At 41.0% G+C, this 7,359-nt stretch overlaps 1 non-coding gene and 1 pseudogene across 1 annotated transcript; both read left to right on the forward strand.

Annotated features, from left to right (window-relative positions):
- The first annotated feature begins 4,271 nt into the window (after positions 1-4,271).
- On the forward strand, positions 4,272-4,394 carry LOC117940684 (annotated as a pseudogene).
- Positions 4,395-4,772: 378 nt separating this feature from the next.
- Positions 4,773-4,988, forward strand: LOC117940683. Its single transcript, XR_004655796.1, has one exon. It is a non-coding gene; the product is annotated as a small nucleolar RNA U3 (small nucleolar RNA).
- The last annotated feature ends 2,371 nt before the right edge of the window (positions 4,989-7,359 follow it).

Genomic DNA, 7,359 nt, shown 5'->3' on the forward strand with positions numbered 1-7,359 from the left:
AGGTTTAAGTTACTTCCGCAGTGGTTGCACTTTTCCGAACCGGATGCTCTGTCCATCAATATATATACGGTCTATGCTGTAAATGTTTAAAATGCTGTAAGACATGTTAATTTTTGACACATTGAGATTTTAAATGGGATTCAGTCACAGATGCTTTGTCATGGATTTGAGTGACAGCGAATATATAGTAAACCTAAATATATGTATTTACAGTGGCATAAATGCAGGATTGGTTTGGGAGTCAATTGATGTCCGAAGTGAAGAAGCTCTTGTTTCTTAAAGTCATATTTCAAATAGTGCAACTTGTTCCACACAAAAAACACTATACTACTGAAACTTTGGATGACCGCACGGAAGACTGGGGTTTGATTTCCCGACTGGGGTTTGATTTACATCTGCCAAACCGCATATCTTTTTCCATGGATATGAGGCATAACCATGGAAAAAGATATGCGGTTTTAAGAAAGTATTAGAGTGGATATGAATCATTCGGCTCTGGAAAACAGACTCGGGACTTGTCATGGATGGTGACAAGTCACTCAGCAACACACCCGCTGAAAACCCTCTGATTATCGGCAGCTCCATTTTGAGAAACGTGAAGTTAGCGAAGCCGGCAGCCATAGTTAAGTGCATCCCGGTGGCCAGAGCGGGCGACATTGAGTCCTATTTAAAACTGCTGGCTAAGGATAAACCTAAATACAGTAAGATTGTTATTCACGTTGGCGTTAATGACCCCGGTTACGCCAAACGGAGGTCACCAAGATTAATGTTGAATCGGTGTGTACATACGCAAAGTCATTGTTTCATCCGTCCCGCGTTTCAGCCGTCCAGGCTTTCCCCTACAACTTCCAAAGAGTTATGAATATGAGGACATGAGTTCACCCTCTGAAACCTAGGGTCATTTTTACAGTTCATTGTCCGTCTGGTTTGATTTTATAAAAAAGCTTCATCAACCGTATTGTCTACAGTCAAGATATTACTAGGGGTGATCCGAGTATCCGGTACGGATAAAGCACTTTTGCCGAGTACAAGTATTTTACGAGTAATATGAGTCAATATCCGTGCACAGCGCCCCCCCCCCGCCTACAAACACGCTCGGATCAATCACACACACACACAGAACACACACAACATGGAGAAATGCGCTCCCTCGGCCTCTCTCTCTCTCTCTCGCTCTCTCTATCTCTCTCTCTCTCTCCCGCTCCCGCTCCGTCAGGCAGGCAGTCAATCGGGTCTGCGGATCTGTTCTGTTAACGTTTAGGATTTCTTCAGCTTCAGGTTTGTTTTTAACTTCGGTTTATAGTACTTAACCAGATTTATAGTAACCAGTAGATTTCTGGTGAAAGTGGTTTTAAGACATGCTGCTCGGCTTAAATGCAACTCCCGTCGCCTCTGCCATCGGAGATTATTTTTTTTTTTACTGTCAACTCATATCAATTGCATGCTTAAATAACATACCGGTTAAAGCCCCGCACATTTCAAGAGAGCCGACCCACTTCTGGTTTAAATCTGACCACTTCCGGTTTAGGCCCCGCCCAGTCCGAGTACGGATCCGGATACAGATAATTCATGTGGTAAACAGATACAGATACAGATACAGATAATGCTGTACTCGCTCATCCCTAGATATTACCATCATTAATAAAGGTTGTAGGACATTAAAGACAAATAAATAAATAAAACGGAACATGAATCTTACAGATATGTATTGACATCACAGACAGAGCAGTAAAACTTGAGCCATTTTCCTCTCTAAAACACTTCACATATGTCTTAAGAGTCACACTGTGAAGAAATAAAAATTATAACTTATAAAGTTGACAAAATACATTTTTTCAAAGAAAGTCCAGACGCTTTTGCCCTCATGACATTTACTTATGCCAATAATCAACATACTAATGTATCTTTATTGATATTACACGCATAGCAATGCTACACAAGCATTTGTATGTCTAAAACAGTTCTCCTATATGCAAAAATAAATGTAATAAACATTATAACTCATTTAAAGCACATACTATTTACATTTCTTCCAAAAGGCCCAAATATAAACAGTGATGCCATTCTCTTAAGAAATACGGTAGATATCTAACTTTTCTCCGAGATGATATCTTTGATCACATACTAGACTGGTTTGACTTGGAGGATTACTATCTTTTCCAACTCTTTACTCTTTGGTCTCGCTGTCGCCCATATAAGGCATATAGTGCCGCTTCACTTCCATTTATTTACGGAAGTGACACACATTATGATACAGAAAATACACAGAGCACAGAGCTAGCGGCAGAAATGAGCGAAAACGTGATAAATTGACGATTATTATCAACTGAATAAATCTTGGATGTAACAGTTTGGATTTAATGCTCAATGACCCCGAAAAAAGGCACAAGTTCCAGGCTGAATAGAAAATCACCTGTGGAGGCTAGAAAGACTCCGAAGAGACCTCCGGGACCGCTAGCTTGTTAGCTGTTAGCTGCAACAATCGATGAGTTTCTGTCTTTTATGGTTATTAAATGATTAAAATATGAATCAGAGGTGCTGTTTGTGGTCGTGCAGAGGTTTTCTTACCAAACCATTTCAAAATGTGCGTAGGTCTTCTTTGGCTTTGTCTTTTCTGGAATTCTGGAGTGCCTCCTCCTCTGAGCAGGCCAGTCCTGCAGTGGTCGTCAGGTGTTTAATTTGCATCATACAAAAACCTGATATGACAATAACATACCTGACTCTTTCCACTTGTTGATCAGGTTTATACACACAACTGTTATTGTGGTATGATGTCCTTCATCTGCGCATTGCCTTCTCTCTATACATCATACCAACCTAAAACAGACACACTATGTGAAAGCTATCAAAAAATTATGCTCTTTTGTGAGGATGCGGTATTTTGAGTATAGCAAACTATTGTTTTGCAATGAACACGATGTATTCCTGACATTTTGTAGAAGATGGTGATATTCTTAGCAAGACCCACCTTTCTAATGAGGGATAACTAGTGAAACAAACAAGCAAATACACAGCCAACAGTTTACCAAAGTTACCCTTACGTTAAACATTAAACGGAAAAGTACCAATAAAATGAATTGTGATGTTGATAAACAGCTGTTTCAACCGTTAAACAAATATCTGTGTTTATACAATAATGTATGAAGGTGAGACATGGAAAAGCAGTTTTACAAAGATGAAAATATATTTGGGGGTCGAGTTTTTCCATGTTGTCCTATGGAGACTGACGGGTTGGGGGGCATTATTTGGATGTCCAGTGGTCTAACCCACGTAAAATCCCGGTGTATTGACATATTCCACAATAAAAACATGATATAAATGGGAAAACCGCTTCATGATGACGGCAATTAGTTTTTAACCGACATTCACAAAGACATGTAGCCCTGCAACACTCTATCTAAAATGACAGCTTTAGGAAGTACCATTCATGATATATAATAAAGTAGTAAAGTTATGTGAAGTTTATATGGCTTAAACTGTGTGTTTCATACGCCCCCCCCCCCCCCCCCCCCCCCCCCATGCTGTTTCCTTCGTCCCGTCCAGAATAAATGTTTTATGTCCAGATAAAACATTTAACATTTATGTACTTGTACTGTAATATATTTATTGTATTACGCTCCAGTTTTTATGGGTGTCATGGCGGTTATGAGCACTGTAGCTTCCATTTTTATAGTTATTATTTATTGAAATTTGACAACGCCAATAACTTTACTCTTCTGCAAGTGGAGACATTTCACATCAGACACTTGCAGCAACAGACACTTTGTTAACAGACTGGAAATAGACTTAATGCTGATAGCATAATAAATAACAAAGAATGGTTTTGATCCATCAACCTCCGCTCTGCTCTTAGGGGATGGAAAATCTGTGATTGACATTTTGAGGGAAGGTGGCAACCAAGGTTCCAACAGCTTATGGGTTGTAAAGTTAAACAGTTGGTAGACCTTGCAACTATCTTTTATGTGAGCTTCCTGAATAATCATGCAATGAATATTCACATGGAACACTTGTGATTGGCTGGTGTTTAATGCAAAGAAAAGACTAGAGCATTTATTGTAGAGAATAAGTAGACTGACACTGAAGTATTGAGACAACAGTGACAACAGTGAAAATCTAATTCAATCTACATATCGGTCTTCTTAAAGATCTAAATAGATTTTCTCACCTCAGAGTCATCTGGAGCACGTAACAATTAGCTTCTGTCCCTCTGAACCCTGAGTGACAATCACTCTGCAGGGAATGAGATGTAGTTTCCCCCCCTCGGCCTGACCAAGACTATACTTTGAGGGATCATTTCTAGAGTTTCTTATTTGAGGAATTACTACTTCCAGAATGGTAGTAGCAGAAATGTAGAAAAACAACATGACTGAAGATAACCAAATATGCTGAGTTTTCTAATTAACTCAAGTTATCATAAGTTTTGAAGCGTGTTTAGTCCATGGTGGACAAGGTTGCTTGAAAGGGTTAACACCTACTTTCTTGACTTTCTAATGCCTTATGTCTAGTGTAAAAATGTAAACTGAGTTAAGCCATAACTCCTCTTATTTCTGCTTTTGCTTTTCCTACTTTGACATGTCAAAAAGGTGCATTGTTTGAAAGCCCATCTCTACACATCCATGTTCCACTCCCACCGTGGACTAATCAGACTGTGTGGGCCTTTACAGGCTCAGCTTGATTGACATGTAATAAAGGGGTGGAACGGTACACTGAAGACCATGACTGACAATCACTCTGCAATAATTGAGATGAAGTTTCCCCCCCTCAGTCTAACCAAGACTATACTTTCAGGGATCATTTCTAGAGTTTCTGACTTGAGGAATGTGTTTCTAAAGTGTTTGGTCTCGCTGACCACGATGATGAGTCGTGATATTCCTTTCTGAGCATGAAGCTGACAGAAATTAATGATTCACTTCATATGCTGTCTGTCATTGATGATTGTTCTTTGCTTCATTATGGAGTACTGAGGAAAGGAATATGATCAGAGTGGTAGTAGCAGTTATGTTGAAGCTTCATGTGAACAAACATAATAAAATGTGCTAAGCTATTTAATTAACTACAGTTATGGCCATTCTTGAAACGTTTGTCTTGTCCATGGTGGACAATGATACTTGACAAAGGTTAGGGTTACCTCAGTGACCTCCAGGGAAATTGATAACAATCCCCCATCCTCCTCCACCTCTGCCTCTACCACAGAGAACGTGTCATCTGGATTTAAGAGTTCCTCAAAGTGCTCCTTGCAATGCCCTATTACCTCCTCAGTTGAGGTCAACAACATCATCTCATCACTGTACACAGCTTGGATGATTCCTCGCTTCCCTCTCCTGAGGTGGCGAATGGTTTTCCAGAAGCACCTTGGTGCTGACCGTAAGTCCTTTCTACATGTCGCCTCTGAATATCTCCCTTGCTTTACCTCAGTCACGGCAGAGGCTGCAGTCATTTGGGCCCATCGGTACCTTGCCACTGCCTCGGGAGTCCGCTGGGATAACATATTCCGGAGAGACTCCTTCTTCAGTCGGACGGCTTCCCTGACCGCTGGTGTTCACCAGGGTGTTTGCGGGTGACTGCCCCTTGAGGCACCTAAGACCCTAAGACCACAGCTTGCCGCCACAGCTTCAGCAATGGAAACTTTGAACGTTGTCCACTCAGGTTCAATGACCCCAGCCTCCACAGGGATGCACAAAAAGGGGCCTCCTCCAGACATTCCCAATTTACCCGTACCACCCGTTTGGGCTTACCAGGTCTGTCCAGAGTCCTCCCCCATCCCCTGACCCAACTCATCACCAGATGGTGATCCGTTGACCGCTCCGCCCTTCTCTTTACCTAAGTGTCCACACAACACACAGCCTCAGATCAGAACAATTATAAAAATCGATCATTGATCTTCGGCCTAGGGTGCTCTGGTAGCACGTACACTTATGAGAACCCTATGTTGGAACATGGTGTTTGTTATGGACAATCCATGACTAGCACCGAAGTCCAACAACAGACAACCACTTTGGTTCAGATCAGGGAGGCCGTTCCTCCCAATCACGCCTCTCCAAGTATCTCCATTATTGCCCACGTGTGTGTTGAAGTCCCCCAGCAGAACTATGGAGATCTGGAGCCCCATACAGGACTCTATTCAAGGTCTCCAAGAAGGCAGAATATTCCAAACTCTTGTTTGGTGCATATGAACAAACAACAGTCAGAGTTTTCCAGTCCAATAATTTGGAAAAAATCATGTTCCTTAATAAAAAATTGTTGAGTGGTCCCTGTCCCACATACCCCCCGCCATAGTTACACAAGCACACCCAACATGTGCCATATTTTCCCAGCACATCCTCTGTTTTCCCAAGCACTCTTTACCTAATACCCAATAATCCAATACACAAATCCATCAATCTTTATTTTGAAAAGAACGCTATCCCATTGTTTGTACACATGAGTGTCACTAGTCTAAAGCCATCTGTCCACTATCTTGTTGGGATCATTTCGATGCAGCCTTGGCCCTTCACCAGGCAAGGTCGCTGTTACTGAAGCTTTTGGTTATGAACCCATTTTCAAACCAATTCCTCATAGTGGTTCAGTGCTTCACCAAATTTTCCTTTGCCCTTCACTATCAGCACCTAGTTTCTTGACTTTGTAATGCCTTATGTCTACTGTAAAAATGTAAATTGAGTTTGAGTTGAGCCAATTCATTTTTTTATACCTTTGTTTTTCCTACTGTGACATGTCAAAATGTCAAAAAATGCATTGTTTGAAAGCCCATCTTTACACAACCATGTTCCACTTCCACAGGTGGTGTCACACGTGCTAGTTGTCCCTTAAATTCACAGTTTATTTTTGTAATTTAATGGTGTTTTCTGTATTAAAAAAATCTGTAAACTTAACAGGAAAATGTATGAAAAAGTACAGATTCTTTGTCCAGTGTGTGAATTCTGGACCATTCCCTGGCTGGGAATTGAATCCGGGCTGCGGCGGTGAGAGCGCCGAATCCTAGCCACTAGACCATCAGGGAGTCACATCCATCAAATTTATCTTTGTAGATGTGAGTTTCCTTTTCACTTACTGGAATGACTCATATTGTTTTAGCTGAGGAATGGCGCCAGTCCTTTCTTTGCATTAATACTGGTTCTTAACATGCTTCTACAGACAACACACAAATTTACATAACCTTATCGCCAGGGGACTGGAGTCCAATACAAAAACTGACTGAGTATATTGAACAAATTAATGGCTGCATGTGCCAGAACTTTCTGAAAAAAAAACTGAGGTTGTTGTTTTTTGAACAAAAGAGGAACAATTAAATGTCTGCGCTCAGCTTCAAACAACAATGTTAAAAACAACAGACAAAGCCAGAAATCTTGGTGTAGTCATGGA

This window comes from Etheostoma cragini, unplaced genomic scaffold, assembly GCF_013103735.1.
Source record: "Etheostoma cragini isolate CJK2018 unplaced genomic scaffold, CSU_Ecrag_1.0 ScbMSFa_3055, whole genome shotgun sequence".
Taxonomy (NCBI): Eukaryota; Metazoa; Chordata; class Actinopteri; order Perciformes; family Percidae; genus Etheostoma; species Etheostoma cragini.